This window comes from Lactuca virosa, chromosome 3 (assembly GCF_052849685.1).
Source record: "Lactuca virosa cultivar CGN04683 chromosome 3, Lactuca_virosa_CGN04683_v6, whole genome shotgun sequence".
NCBI lineage: Eukaryota > Viridiplantae > Streptophyta > Magnoliopsida > Asterales > Asteraceae > Lactuca > Lactuca virosa.
This window is the reverse complement of record NC_136428.1, coordinates 79,621,377-79,638,079: the sequence shown is the minus strand read 5'-3', so window position 1 is coordinate 79,638,079 and position 16,703 is coordinate 79,621,377.

Below are 16,703 nucleotides of genomic sequence, written 5' to 3'. Positions count from 1 at the left end.
GTTATTAAAACTTGGTACCGTATGGCCGTACCTTGCTTAATGAAAATATCCTTTGTATAAATGTACCATTTTTAAATGTATGTGTTATGTAATGTATCATAAACTATACCTATTATAGTTTATCAACCAAGGGTAGTACGTAGTAATGTATGCAAACTATATTTAAAATAGTTTATTAAATGTTTGAATGTATCGTTAACGGAAATACGTGTTATGAAAACTTAGTACCGTATGGCCGTACCTTGCTTAATGAAAATATCCTTTGTATAAATGTACCATTTTTAAATGTATGTGTTATGTAATGTATCATAAACTATACCTATTATAGTTTATCAACCAAGGGTAGTACGTAGTAATGTATGCAAACTATATTTAAAATAGTTTATTAAATGTTTGAATATATCGGTTGTACTTTGATTATAATCACTTGTTATTCTTTATATTCAATATGTCCAAATCCATTTGTAAACTGATGTGTGTCCATATATTAAGATAAAATGACATATATTGCAATAACATATAATCATATAAAGATATACACCTTGCTCAACATGTTACAAGGTGAAATGAAATTGACAGCAACTTTTTGTTGAAAACAGTTTCTGTTACTGTTTTTAGAAAATTTATAGAAAAATCATCAAAGCTCCAAATCCAAATCCGCAAATTTTGAGAGTTTGGAATATGAGTCTAGTTTGTTTGTAAATTTTATCAAGATTTTTAGTGATCTCTAACAGAGGTGAAAATGTCCATAATCACATACTGGTCCGGGTTTGCCTCTGAAATGATAGGCAGTTTTGTAAAAATCACCATAAATTGTAGAAATATCATATGGAGATGTGCAAGTAGCCATTTAAAGCTAAGAGTTTGAACTACTTGCACCTGGAACAGTTTTGAAAACTAAAATATTTAAGTTGACCAAAACAGTCCGTGATCGAAGTTCATCTTTTCTGATGTAATCTGATAGAAAAAGTTTAATTGTGTTCTTGATGATTTTACTTGTATTCCCCCCTTAAAACTTAAGAAAAACATGTAAATGTAGGGGTATGAACTCACCTTATGTGGTTTCAGTAGATGAAAGTGAGAGAGAGGAAGTGTTCAACCCAAGAACACTAAGAAGATGTCTTGATGATTCGAGAATCTAACACCGAATAAGATGGAACTTGTGTAAGATATCAATGATTTGAGTAGAATGGAGTTTAATAATTATGTGAATGATGAAGATACTTACTAATTGAAGAAAGAAATCCCTGGAGAAAGCGTTGAAGTTCTTGAAGTTGAGAGAAAAGATGAGAGAATTTTGGAGAGTGTTCTTTGTTGCTAAGTGTAGAATGAAAGAATTTTATGGAGAATGAGGAGAGAGGATCAATCCTCCAGCTCTTAGAATGTGGGAAGAGCTGGAAATTGGGTGTAAAGGTCCACTAAGGAGACAAGGGGTAGTGGGAAAGAGTGGCTAATCATAGAGTGAGGTGGTGGTGGTTTGCTTTTGCCATAAATTAAGGAAAAGCAAATATTCCCTCAATAATTAGTTCAACCACTAATTCTTTTAATATATTTTATAAAAACCCTGGAGATTTATATATTTTGGGGCCTTAGTTTATAAAATAAAGTTTTGGGTGAAAATCCCACGTTAAAATAATGAAAAACGGAGTTAAAACGAAGTCGTAGTCGAAAACCGGGAGAAAAAGCTGAATCTGCGAAGTTGCTCGGTCCTGGGCCGAGGTTCGGACCTGAGGCTTCGGTCCTGAGGCTTCGGTCCGAGGCTTCGGTCCTGAGCACTTCGGATGCGAGGCTTCGGTCCTGAAGCTTCGGTTTTGGGTCCTTAAGGCTATTTTACCCGTTTTTACCCCGTTTCAAGTGGTTTTTGACCCGGTTAAGGGTCGTGATGACCCGAATGATTACAAAAAGTTAAAGGAACTTTTGAGAGAGATTTGGGAGAGATTTCTAATAGAGAGAGATTGAGTGAAAGAGATTGAGAGAGAGTTCTTTTGAGACCTTTTTGAGTGTTTGGCTTTGAAACGCAAGGTCCGTAAACCCCGTTAAGCCATGATTTAGTGTCCTACACAATCCCGATGATTGTGCAATAGTGTTTTATCGCTTTGGTTCGTTGTTTAGCACTGTTAAGGCTAAGGAAAATCAAACACATGAATTTTCGAAATGATGTTTTCTCATTAAAATAGCGAATTGTACAGTGATTACATAACGTAAACCCTAACATACAAGGGTTATTGGAGTTGAACGGTTTGACTTGTTGACTTTGTTTGACTTTGACTTGACCGAAATTTGACGGTTGTCACATGGAATCATATGATTTGAGTCATGTGATGTATGGATATCTTGGTACTTAGGAAATTAAGACTAATTCCTTGTTCACATAAATATGTGACTCAAGTGAAAGACTAGGAGATCTGGTACACAATGTTGTGCACTGGTCAAGTCCACCAAAAATAACAATAAATTATTTGTCATGATTTACTAAAAGTCTAGTAAATGTGGTTATGCTTACAAGATTAAGTGTAATTCTGGATCATTAAAAAGTTTCAACGAATGGCAGAACGAATAAGAATAATCAATTGGGTAGAAAGATAAAAGTTTCTCCAATCTGAAAAGATGGGAGAGTACTTTACTATCATGTTTTATGATCGTCTCATTGATTATGAAACCATATAATAATTGATCCTCTAATTAAATCTTAGTGCACTAGTATGGCTAAGAAGAGGAATCAGGAATTGTTAAAGTGGTTAAATCAAAAGGTGAATCATACTTCGTTCCAAAATCAAGTCTTAGAATCGTACTCCAAGATTGTGATATTGAGTGACACATCTTCAGTAAGTTTAAAACACTCATCAAGTATGGAGTAGGAAAGGTTTTCTTATTCCTGCACATTTGAAATTGGTAAGTTGTGATGGCATGGATAAGACAAAGACCGACTAAAACTTATTGTATGAAGTGTTGTCTTGATAAGAATCTGCACTAACTCTTGAGTATTTGTTTGTCTATAAATGTTTCTTGACAAGGGAATCTTATATTTCAAGAGGTCAGTGAGAGTCTTAATGATCTTGAAAACCTTCAAGAATTGATCAATCACTAGTTGATATATTTTTGTTTTCTGTGCCATTCCAATTGAGTTAACTATGCAAGAAGGATGTTCACAGGAGTGTACTTTGAATTTGAGACTTCATTTCCATGGAATTGTCTTGTAACAATCTCCAAAGAAATATTTTGTAATATCATTGGTCAAGTCTCTGTGACTTTTGGCACCTAGACATTACAAAAGAATATTTGCATGATAGTTTAGAATCTGACACTTTCTAGCAGTAACAAGAATTTGGAATTCTTACACTTGCAATAAGGATTTGGAATTTTGAAATGAGCATCATTGAAATGTTTTTCAATTGATCTATTTCACAAAGTAAGGACCATGGACAAACATAGTGTACGTGCTTGGTGGATGGCATGACTATTGTTTAGACAAACATTGTGTGCATGCTTGGAGCATGGCATAACTATTGTTTTAATTCAAGTATTAAGTTGATTAATAGAAACATTATACAATGAATAATGAGTGATCAATATGGGACTCAGAAGCTTTGGGCCATATGGGATCAGTATTATTCTTGTGTTTCATTTTCTTCATGTTTTGACTTCCCGAATAACTAGGTTATTCAAACCATCCACAGTCGATCATACTTTGGAAGTAGGTATTGAGGCAAGACTATCATGAATGGGTCTGTAGAGGTGTGTTAGTCATAGCTAAAGTTTGCTACAATGTTCATGAGTGCTCCTGGAATAATATTCGAGTATTGGATTCAACCCATGCTCATTTGAATTACTTCATGGATTTTATCACGAGTGATCATGAGACGATAATATCTTATATTCTTGAAACGGTGACATGTGAGTTGTAGTTTCGAGTCAGTTGCACATTGACATATGTAAACGCACCAGTAACTTGGATGTTATAAAAAATATTGTTGTGTGTAATTTGATGAGTAAGTACAAGCGATCATTTGGGTCGAAGTTTATCCGTTCCTTTTACCCCATATGGATAAAAGCGATATATGTGAGCCCCTCGATGATTTAGTGATGACACCAGGCTTGGACTGATTTGTTTTGTTCAATTAGTCGGTCGTCATAAATTGGAAATCGGGAAACAACAGATGGACAGAGAGAATGATTATAATCCATGTCTCAGTCCATATGATATCTAGAATGGAGGAATATATGATCCCTTATCTAATGGACACGTCATTGACTGGGTCATAGTTCGACAGCGGCTTTTAAGAGCTACGATCGCTAGTCGGGTTGGAGTCGTGCTTGCAATGATAGTTATTAGACTTATCCAAGTGGAAGACTGTTGGATTAGTGTCTAAGTCCATAACTATAATTGGTATGTACTTGACCCGAGAGTAGCATGGTCCATTTAGGTTGCATGGCACCGGAACAATCTGAAGGATGGATAATTGAGAAGAGGTTATTTATGGTTTATTAATATATTATAAGTTCTAATATATTAATATGAAATCATATTATTTAATTAGTATTGATCAAGAATTAATTTGGAATTAATTTTGTGATCAAAAGAGACTAATTAAATATATGGGGATTGATTATGTAAATCATTCATTCTTATAATGTGGGCTTATGATCCAGTTCTTTGTGTTGGGCTAAACCCATGTGGTGACCCATGGATGATCCATGGAGGTTTAAACCCATGAAGCATGAGGAATATGGAAGGTCATGCACACTATATAAGAATCCCTCTAGCTCATGAAATCGGTACTAAGGAAGCTTACAAGAGGGCAAGCCGATTTTAAGAAGTGCAAGTTGTTGGATAAGGTGTCTAAGTCCGTAACTATATTTGGTATGAACTTGACCCGACCCGGCATGGTCCATTTCGGTTGCACTTCACCTAACAATTTGTATGGATATACTTTTGAGAATAAGATGTTTATGATCTATTAATATATTATAAGTTATAATATATTAATATGAAATCATATTATTTAATTAGTGTTGATCAAGAATTGATTTTGGAATTAATTTAAAGATCAAAAGAGGCTAATTAAATATGGACTCTTTCATATAAATGGATTGGCTGAGATTTATTTAGGATGGGCTAATAGTATATGGAAGTCCATGGATAGTCCATGGAGCTTTTAACCCATGGATCCTAGGTAAATGAAGAGCCATGGGTATTAGGGTGTAACCCTAATCCTCCTTACTATATAAAGAGCGCCTTGGTTCTAGAATTGGCACTAGTGTGTGTGAGAAACAAGGGTGGGCCGATTCTAGCAAGCATTATATTCTATCAAGTATTTCCAAGTTGTTTTGGGTGATTTGTGACACCACTTGAGGCATCCACACTATTGGTGCTAGGCTCTAAAACTCCAAGCAATCAACCACAAAAGAAAGGTATGTTATCCTACTAAAAGTTTTGTATTAGAAGTACCCCATAACATGCTAGTTAGGTTGTAAATCTTGGAAATAAAATTTGCATGTATTTTAGAGAAAACATAGATCCAAGGTTTCTAGGGTTGCATGTACACCATAGGAGTGTTAGTATGTTCAAAACCCAACAGTTGTATCAGAGCCTAGGCTTGTTTTCTTGATACTTGATGCAAACTTGTTGAAAATGCTCAAAAATCTGCTATCTGCTGCATGAACTCGCCGAGTTCATGGGGGGACTCAACGAGTCCTTGTGATAATTCTTCCTAAACGTCGAGTAGGTTCTTGCACTCGACGAGTAGGAGCCCCTGAATGCAGATTTTCGAGTTTTGCTGCTGGAAATGGACTAGAAACATTACCCTAAACTGTTTTGGTGTTTTAAAACTTGTTTTAGTTGGTGTAATGCTTATGCTAATCCATTTTCAATGGCTAATATCAAAATTCCATGTTTTATATGTGTTAATATGATTCTTGAAATTTTGATATGAATGTTCATGTTCTTATGAGTTATGGTTAGATCATAGGAATTATTTGCTGAATTGTTTGATGCTTGATTCTTGATCTTAATGGCTAATGATGGAGTCCATAACTTGTCCTCAAGTTATGGATAACCAAAAGTCACTTCTTTAAAATTGTCATTAAAGAATAAGAGGTTACATAAAGTGAAGAGTCTTCACTTTAATGAACCATTAAACTCATAAGTTATGAAATGAAAAGTCTTGAGTAGTTTCAATATTTGCCCTCAAGTTTGGAATTTGTAAAGTCTCACACATTAATACTTTAAATTCCAAATTGAACCTTAGCGTTTTAAAAGTTTAAAATTCAACTCTTATACTTCTATAATATTAAAATTTTAATTATTATATATATATGTATAGGAATAAGTCAGTCTTATCGTTAGTAGGCCTCATTCACGAAGCCAGTCTATAAGGGGGGTATAAGGTTGTTGCCTATAAAATGGCAGCTTAATGGGTGTCCACTCTCACCCACCGCTTCCTTGACTGGTGGAGGGTCGTTAGCCGAACGGGTAGGATAGGATCTTAATCCTCATTAAAAGTATAATGAAATTATAAAGTAACTAAACCTTTATTAATTCCCAATCTTAGTTACTTTAGGAAAATGTGAAATAGGTGCTAACCCATGAAATTACACTTTGTACCTTACCAAGTCGTTAGTAGAGCGTGTGTGGTTAACCGACACACTAATAAGGACTAGTAAGAGTGGAAAAGGGTAACTTGATTTTATCATAGATCGGTGGAGCGCGTGTGGTTAACCGGCACACCGATTAGGTGATAAAGTTGAGGGTATCAAGTCAGTTTGCATGGTTATTCACACCTTGTTTGTGATCCTCGGCATCCTAGTCACAAACTTGAGAGGGAACAATCGAGATTCAAACATTCCATTGAAAGTTCAATGTATCTCAAAAGATCTAGGAGTTTCAAATCCAGTTAAAACTTAATAATCTTTTTCGTTTTTTTATGGTGGAAATTGGTAAATCGTCATTTACCTACCTTCAACTATTTTATAACTTGGATTACGGCATCCCTCTTCCAGTTATAAATAGGTTGTTGGGTCCTATCCTTAATATTTCATTTCGGTGACTTATTAAGGACTCTTTATCTAATAAAACTTGTCTTTCTTTCTTTTAGATGTCTTCCAACACAGCTATTGGCTCAAACCCTACAGGCTCCTTTTCCCTAATGAACTTGTGTGGGAAAGTCACTTTTGATGGTTCCAATTTCAATGAATGGATTAGGAACATCAGAATGATTACTCGCTATGAGGGGAAGGAGTATGTCCTTCACAGAGAACTGAAGGTTGTTGATGAGTCGACTGCTACTCCTGAGGAGGTTGCTGAGTACATTACCTATGAGAAAGATTGTAACACCGGATTGCTGGTATGTATTTTATTTATGAATTTTATGTATTTTCTCTGGGACTCGACGAGTTGATGGCCCAACTCGTCGAGTAGAGACGGGATCCGCGAGAAGTTTAAGTGACCTACTCGACGAGTCGGGGACTGACTCGGCGAGTAGGTGTTGTTTGGGTGAAACCTTAAATTTGAGGGTTTGCACCCTATTTAAATGTCTTATTGCAGCCTCCATCGTCCCTTATGCTCCCAGAACACCTCATATCGAAACCCTAGTAGCTTTGAGTGATCTAAGGCCATTTTTGATGCTTTTGGGTGGTTTGTGAAGCTTGAAAGGAAGGAAGAAGCTTGGGAATTCGAGTTGGGGCTTGTAGATCCAGAGATCTTATTCCATCTTCAGCTCAATCAAGGTAAATGCCCCCTGTTTTGGTCTTCCATTTGGTTGTTCATCTTTAGAGCTTAGATTTTGGGTGCATTTAGGGCTTTCTAAGCCATTTTCGGATTTGTGAGGTGATTCATGGGGTTCTACTTTCAGATCTGAATCATTGGAGGGGTCTCATGGCATAAAGGTGCCAGCTATATGGCCGTGAGAGCCCCATGCACATTGTAGAGCACCTTTTATGGATTTTTGAGCCAAAGACCCCATGCATGTGCACCAAGTTTGGAACTTTACGTATAAAATGGACATTAGGAGGCCAGATCTATGGTTTTGATATGTTAAGACCCATTTAAATCGACTATATAGTAAGGGTCAAGAAGGGACTCGACGAGTTATTCTTGGAACTCGGCGAGTCGGTGTGTAGTGACCATTAAATCCCTTCCGTGGTTGGACTAGTGGTTCGGGAAGGAAGTCCCGTAAATGTTTAGACTCGTAAAGGGACCTGGGAATCATGGGACTCGACGAGTGTATGAACAGACTCGGCGAGTCCAAGGCAATCCCCCAACCTTTAAAGATGGACTCGACGAGTTGTTCATACAACTCGGCGAGTCATAGACTAGACACATTCTTATGAGGGAGATGAACTCACCGAGTTGAAGGAAGAACTCGGCGAGTCGGATGAAGATGGTCCCGATGGTTTGAATGAAGGAGAACTCACCGAGTTCTCGCAAGGATCGACGAGTGGTGACGGGGTTGGATCGGGTTATTGGAGCATGGACTCGACGAGTTGGTAGACCAACTCGGCGAGTCAGGTCAACTGAGCGTTGACTTTGACCAATGTGACTTGCCTGGTTTTGGTATTGACCCTGGTTGGGTTGTATATTCGGTTTGATGACTTGAAGGTTGTCGTCTAGGGATTGAGGAGTCGAGGAGGGCCGACCTTCGCGCCGAGGACAGTTCAGACACTACACGACATCGAGGTGAGTTACCTTCCAGTAGCGATGGGTCTATGGCCACAATACCGGCCCACCAGTAGGAATTGTATGTTAGATGATTGTCTTTGCGATATTCATCTAGGTTTGCTACAACCTGTTATGTTTTATGTGCTAGCATGATATGATGTTACGTGATGATGGTAGTAGTAGGGGGAGATAGTCCCCGAGTTACCGGCCGATAGGGCCGAAGGGGTAGTTTGGTACCCCGTTGTGTTAGATTATGATTACTTGACTGTATGTGATAGACCGATCGAGAGGACCGAAGGGGTAGGCTAGCGCCCAGATATGCTAGGCAAGGTTACCGGTCGAGAGGACCGAAGAGGTAAACCAGCACCCAGATATGCTAGGCAAGGTCACCGGTCGAAAGGACCGAAGGGGTAGGTCGGGGACCCAGATATGCCTGGCAGTATGTATGTCATGTGTTTGTATGGTATGTGGTATGATGGGGGAACTCACTAAGCTTCGTGCTTACAGTTTTCAGTTTTGTTTCAGGTACCTCTTCAGCGAAGGGGAAGGAGGTGGCGCGGTAGCTGCACATCATACACACATTGGATTCCGCATTATGAGATTTCTTGGGATTGTACTCTGACATCGTCACTACTTTTATGATATGATTTTCAGACATGAGATTATGGTTTTTACGAAATGATATGACTTCATGATATTTTCTTATGAATGTTTTCTATGTTGTTTACCAAAAATCGAAATTTTTGGACTTGAAAAATGGGATGTTACAAGTTGGTATTAGAGCCTTGGTTTGAGGGATTCGGGCACACTCTTGAGTGTGTCTGGACTCAAACTGAGGAATTGGTATAAAATTTTTCAGAAAAAGGAAAATCATTTTTATAAAAGAAGTTTGAAAAGAGAAAAGAACTTTGAAAGAGAACAAGATGTGTGATGTACGCGACCGACCGAGCTCAAGTAAGTTTTCCCCAAGATACCCATACATGTTATGATATGATATGATTATGAGAACTGCATGCTAGATTAGGGCTAGAGGATCTAGGAAGGATGCCTTGTATGCCTATTGTATATGAATGAGAATTGCATGCTAGATTAGGGCTAATGATCTAGGAAGATGCATGATATGCCTGCTATATCTGTTTTGAGCTGCAAGATGTTACTGATTAGTCAGTTATGTGATAGCTTGGATAGAGGATGATTGGAATGGGTTACTTTATGCCCGAATGTTGTTGCTTTGTGCTTCAGGGGTTCTAGTTATTTTTAGCTAACTAGTAAACGAATACGTTAAGTTACATATTGCAAGGACGAAATAATTTCAAAAGGTTAGGTCTGGATCTACTGCGCAGTTCTTGTTTTAGTCCAACCGTTATGGGGTAGGACCTTTCATTCGAAGAATTATCTGGTCTTAGTAATATGTAATGGTATTCGCAAGCTAGTTAGGTAAAGGTAGTCGGGGTTCCTTATGCAGGTGATGACGGAAAGTAGGTCGGAGAGTTACCCTAGGGTAAGCCTAGTACGATATTGGAAAAGAGTGCAACAGTAGTAGAGGGGACTTGGTGAAGTCGAAGCAATCCTTGAGGAAAGTACGGATAGATGTGGAAGGTAGTATGGTCCTGTACTACTGAAAGCAGATGATCCATACTCGAGTCAAGGAGGGCCGAGATAGAACCAGTAAACTTGTAGAGTGTATGATACCTCCCGAGGTTTATATATGATTATGACAGTTATGTGTTATGTTTCAGAATGGTGATGATCACATGTCATGGAGGAGGAGGTTCAGGATCAGGTACAGGAGCAGGTACCGAGCCAGTTGATGAGGGACTACATGAGTTCATTGCTTCTAAGATCACGAGAGGTATCCTTGAGTCGACCCCGGTGATTTTTGGGTCGATCAAGGAAGGGATCATTGAGTTGATGGAGGATCGACTCAGGGCGTTCAGGAGTGACATGGCGGCCAGCCAGTCAGGATCACGCACGCTGTCCTTTAAGGACTTCAGGGGCAGTGGTGCGCCGGATTTCCATGGGGCAAAGGACCCCATTGTTGCCATATGATGGATTGCAGACATTGAGTCTGCACAGTTGACTAGCTTCTGCCCCGAGGGGTCGAAGGTTCGATATGCGGCAGGATGCTTGAGGGACAGGGCCATGGATTGGTGGGAGTCGGTTGGTGACTCTCTGGGAGCCTCGACTATTGAGGCTATGACATGGCCGGATTTCGTGACCCGGTTCAGGGCTAAGTTCGCACCCGCTGTGGAGCTCCAGCAATTGGCCCGGGAGTTCCTGGATATGAGGCAGACGACTGAGACAATGGCGGAGATCACCGCCAAGTTCCGAGAGAGGGCTTTATTGGTACCCCAGTATGCGGGAGATGAGGATATGAGGAGGACCCGCTATCACGACATGCTGCGAGCCGATATCCGCGAGCATGTCAGCTTTTCAGCTTGTCCTACCCTGGATTCCATGATCGGCAGGGCAAGAGAGAGAGAGAGAGATTGATTTGGAACATATCTGTAAGAGGAAGGCAGAGGAGGGATAGGTTATTGGGGCTTTGGGGAAGAAGCCTAAGGGATCCGACTCAAGGTCGAAGGGCCAGTAGGGTCGAGGCCGCTGCGGAAAGTGCGGCAAGACTCATGAGGGGATTTGTAGGATGGGATCATCAGGCTGCTACAAGTGCAGCAAGACGGGACACTTCAGAAGGGATTGTACCGCCCCTGCGCCCACTTTCCAGACATCAGAGTTGCTGTGTTTCCACTGAAACCAGCGAGGCCATAAAAAGGCCAATTGCCCTTAGTTGACAGAAGCAGCGCCAGTGAAGGCAACAGCTCCAACGACCCTACGGATTACTGATGGCCGGCAGGGCAAGGCAGAGGCTCCAGTGGTAAGGAGTCGGGCCTTCCAGTTGACTACCGAGGAGGCACGCGCCGCACCCGATGTGGTGACGGGTATGATTTCTTCCCTCTAGCTTTTATTTTATGTTTCCTATGATATTGATGTGCCATATGGTATGTCTTGTTTAGGATCGTTCCATGTGAACGGTATCCCAGTGCAGGTGTTGTTCGATTCAGGTGCCACTCGATCTTTTGTTTCTCTTGCACTTAGCAAGAGGTTCCCTGAGTCTTAGGACATGTTGGATTGCCTTTTAGAGGTTGAGATTGCCGATGACGGATCAGTGCGAGCATCAACAGTTTACAGGGATTGTGTTCTGAGGCTATTCGAGGAGCGCTACCTGGTAGACTTGGTTCCCATTCCATTGCGTGGGAACAAGGTGATTATAGGCATGGATTGGTTGAGCCCCAATGGGGAGGTGATAGACTGCGCACAACAGTTAGTGCGAGTCAAGACCCCAAGTGGGGGAGAGTTGGTGATCCACGGCGAGAGGCCACAGCATGGACCCACATTATGTTCAGCAGCGAGGGCTAGGCGCTACCTACAGCAGGTCTGCGCTGGGTATGTCGCCTATGTTATGGATACCCGGGAGGCGGGTAAGGTGACGGTGAGTGATGTTCCGGTGGTGCGAGACTACGCGGATGTGTTCCCAGAGGAGCTTCCTGGGATACCTCCGAAGCGACAGGTGGAGTTCAGGATTGACCTAGTCCCTGGTGCGGCTCCGATAGCCAGGGCACCATATCGGTTGGCTCCTCCCGAGATGCAGGAGTTGTCTACGCAGCTGTAGGAGCTGCTAGACAAGGGATTCATCAGGTCGAGTAGCTCGCCTTGGGGAGCCCCGATTCTGTTTGTCAAGAAGAAGGACGGGTCGCATCGCATGTGTATAGATTACCGGGAGCTGAACAAGGTAACAGTGAAGAATCGTTACCCACTCCCGAGGATAGATGATTTGTTCGACCAGCTTCAGTGAGCATCTTGGTTTTCCAAGATAGACTTGCGATCAGGCTACCATCAGATGTGAGTCAAGGATGAGGATGTACAGAAGACTGCTTTTCGGACTCACTATGGCCACTACGAGTTCGTGGTGATGCCCTTCTGGCTCACCAATGCTCATGCTGCGTTCATGGACCTCATGAACCGCGTGTGCAGACCGATGCTGGATCGGTCTGTGATAGTTTTTATTGATGATATCCTGGTATACTCTAGGACGCAGGAGCAGCATGAGGAGCATCTGCGAGAGGTTTTGGATACTCTGAGGAGGGAGAGCTTGTATGCCAAGTTCTCCAAGTGTGAGTTCTGCTTGCGCGAGGTGCAGTTTCTTGGGCACCTTGTCAACCAGAACGGTATTTTGGTCGACCCGGCCAAGGTGGAGGCCGTGATGAGATGGGAGATTCCGAAGTCTCCATCTGAGATTCGGAGTTTCCTGGGATTAGCCGGCTATTATCGGAGATTCATCCAGGATTTCTCCAAGATAGCCGTACCTTTGAATCGGCTAACGAAGAAGGCCGTAGTCTTTCGTTGGGGGCCTGAGCAGCAGGCATCGTTCGAGACACTGAGATAGAGATTGTGCGAGGCGCCGATCTTAGCCCTGCCAGAGGGCATGGAGGATTTTGTAGTATACTGCGATGCGTCTATTTCGGGCTTGGGTGCAGTACTGATGCAGAGCGGGCATGTCATCGCCTACGCCTCGAGGCAGTTGAAGACCATGAGGTGAAGTACCCGACGTACGATTTGGAGTTGGGGCCGATCGTCTTCGCCCTCAAGATTTGGCGAAACTATCTCTATGGGGTTCGATGTACCATTTACACGGACCATAAGAGTCTGAGATACCTCATGGATCAGCCGAATCTGAACATGAGGCAGCGTCGGTGGTTAGATGTGGTGAATGATTATGATTGTGAGATCCTTTACCACCCGGGGAAGGCCAATGTAGTGGCCGATGCGCTTAGTCGTTAGGCAGCGCCGATCAGAGACATCTGCATGCGGATAACAGTAGTGACTCCACTGTTGGAGCAGATCCGAGAGACCCAGCAGGAGGCTATGAAGGAGGAACATCGGAAGAGCGAGCGTATTGTGGGACAGGTTTCCTCCTTCGACTACGACAGCCGAGGATTATTGACTCTACATCGTAGGGTATGGGTTCCCTACCATGGGGGTGTGCGACAGGTTCTGATGGAGGAGGCGCACAAATCCCGATTCTCGATTCACCCTGTGGCAAAAAAGATGTACAGAGATCTTCGACCCGATTACTGGTGGCCCTGCATGAAGCGGGACGTAGCTTGGTACGTAGAGCGGTGCTTGACCTGCGGGAAGGTCAAGGCCGAGCACCAGAGGCCACACGGCAAGATGCAGCCGTTAGACATACCCATGTGGAAATGGGAAGATATTACTATGGACTTCATCACCAAGCTTCCCAGGACTGCACGGGGAGTGGATTCGATTTGGGTGATCGTGGATCGGTTGACCAAGAGTGCCCATTTCATACCGATCCAGGAGAGCATTTCGGCCGAGAATTTGGCCGACATCTATATCCGAGAGGTAGTATCTCGGCACGGAGTGCCAGTTTCGGTGATTTCAGACCGAGAAGTGCGGTTTACTTCCAGGTTCTGGTAGAAGTTTCACGACGAGTTGGGTACTCGTCTGCACTTCAGCACAACGTTCCACCCGCAGACGGACAGTCAGAGTGAGCGGACCATCCAAACTTTGGAGGATATGCTGCGGGCATGCGTTCTAGACTTCGGTGGTAGCTGGGATACCTATCTTCCATTAGCTGAGTTCTCTTACAACAACAGCTATCACGCGAGTATCGATCTTCCTCCCTTTGAGATGTTATACGGGAGGAAGTGCAGGACCCCGATATGTTGGGGTGAGGTGGGTCAGAGGGTCGTGGGGAGCACCGAAGTGGTGCTCAAGACGACAGGGAGGATTCAGCAGGTCAGGAGCAGGCTTCAGACTACTCAGAGTCGGCAGAAAAGTTATGCCGACAAGCGTCGCTCGGACCTGGAGTTCTAGGTCGGGGATATGGTCCTCCTGAAGGTGTCGCCATGGAAGGGCGTCATCCGATTCAGGAAGCGGGGCAAGCTGGGCCCCAGGTATATTGGACCCTTCAGGGTTATAGCCCGGGTGGGCAAGGTGGCGTATAGGCTGGATCTGCTAGCGGAACTCAGTCAGATCCTCAATACGTTTCACGTCTCCCAGTTACGAAAGTGCCTGGTGGACGACTCGGCGGTGGTACCCTTGGAGGACATTCAGGTGGATGACAGCCTGAATTACATCGAGCGGCCAGTGGCAATCCTCGACAGGAAGTCGAAGGACCTGAGGAACAAGAGGGTGGAGCTGGTGAAGGTGCAATGGAAGCACCGCAAGGGATCGGAATGGACTTGGGAGCTGGAGGAAGAGATGAGGGAGCACTACCCCGAGCTTTTTCTAGGTTCAGCAGCAGACTTCGAGGACGAAGTCTAAAATAAGTGGGGGATATTTGTAACACCAGATTGCTGGTATGTATTTTATTTATGAAATTTATGTATTTTCTCTGGGACTCGACGAGTTGATGGCCCAACTCGTCGAGTAGAGACGGGATCCGTGGGAAGTTTAAGTGACCCACTCGACGAGTCAGGGACTGACTCGGCGAGTAGGTGCTGTTTGGGTGAAACCCTAAATTTGAGGGTTTGCACCCTATTTAAACGTCTTATTGCAGCCTCCATCGTCCCTTATGCTCCCAGAACACCTCATATCGAAACCATAGCCGCTTTGAGTGATCTAAGGCCATTTTTGGTGCTTTTGGGTGGTTTGTGAAGCTTGAAAGGAAGGAAGAAGCTTGGGAATTCGAGTTAGGTCTTGTAGATCCAGAGATCTTATTCCATCTTCAGCTCAATCAAGGTAAATGCCCCCTGTTTTGGTCTTCCATTTGGTTGTTCATCTTTAGAGCTTAGATTTTGGGTACATTTAGGGCTTTCTAAGCCATTTTCGGATTTGTGAGGTGATTCATGGGGTTCTAATTTCAGATCTGAGTCATTGGAGGGGTCTCATGACATAAATGTTGGATTAGTGTCTAAGCCCATAACTATTTTGGTATGTACTTGACCCGATTGCGAGCATGGTCCTTTTGGGTTGCCTTCACCAAAGCAACTTGATAGGATGATTTATGGAGAAAGAGATTAATTATGATTTATTAATATATTATATGAATAATATATTAAGAGAGAAATCATATTATTTAATTAGTAATAGTCAAGAATTAATCATAATTAATTGTGTGGCTAAAAGACATTAATTAAATAAAGGGGACTATAACTGTCAATTGTGTGATAGTTGGATATTAGGCTAATGGACTCCATAGAGGATGGAGTGGACGAAATCTATGGGGAAACCCATTAGAATTCGTCCAAGGCCTCTAAAGGAGGAGTCCATGGGCTGCTTAGGGCCTAAGCAGTCAGATTAGGGTTTCCTAGTTCAAAACCCTAATAGCCTCACATATTTAAGGATCCCTAGGGCACCAAAAATGTGGCTAACTGATTCCTTAGGGTTTCTAGACGTTTTTGGTGTCTTCTCTCTCCTCCTTCTTCATCCTTATTGCTTATGGTGTTTGTGACTCCATTAGAGGTGTGACACTTGTGACACTAAGCTTTCAGAATCCAATTACAAGAAGGAATTGAGATTGTTATTGCTACATAACAATCAAGGTAAGATCTAAACCCTAATTCATATGTTATTTGATTATCACATGCTAGATCTAGGGTTTATGTCTTTAGATGATTATTGCATGTTCATTAGACAAACTAGATCCAAAGCTTTAGGGTTTGCATGTACACCATATGAATGTTGTAGTGCTCATAACCCATCAGTGGTATCAAAGCCTAGGCTGTTTGTTTGATGTATTTGATGCTTAATTGTTCATTGCATGCTTGAAAATTGAATTTTTTGGGTTCTGACTGGAAGACTCGCCGAGTCCATGAATGGACTCGACGAGTTCCATTGTGGACTCGACGAGTCCAGGGCTCTGGTGCCGGGATTTTCGAATTTTTTGTCAGATTTTGTTGAGGATAATTGTCAAAACTCGTTTTTCTTGCCAAAATCCGATTTTTTAAGTTTGGAATGGTTATCCTCATCAAAATTGATGGATTTGGTTAAATATGGATAATATAGGATTATTATTAGTCAAATA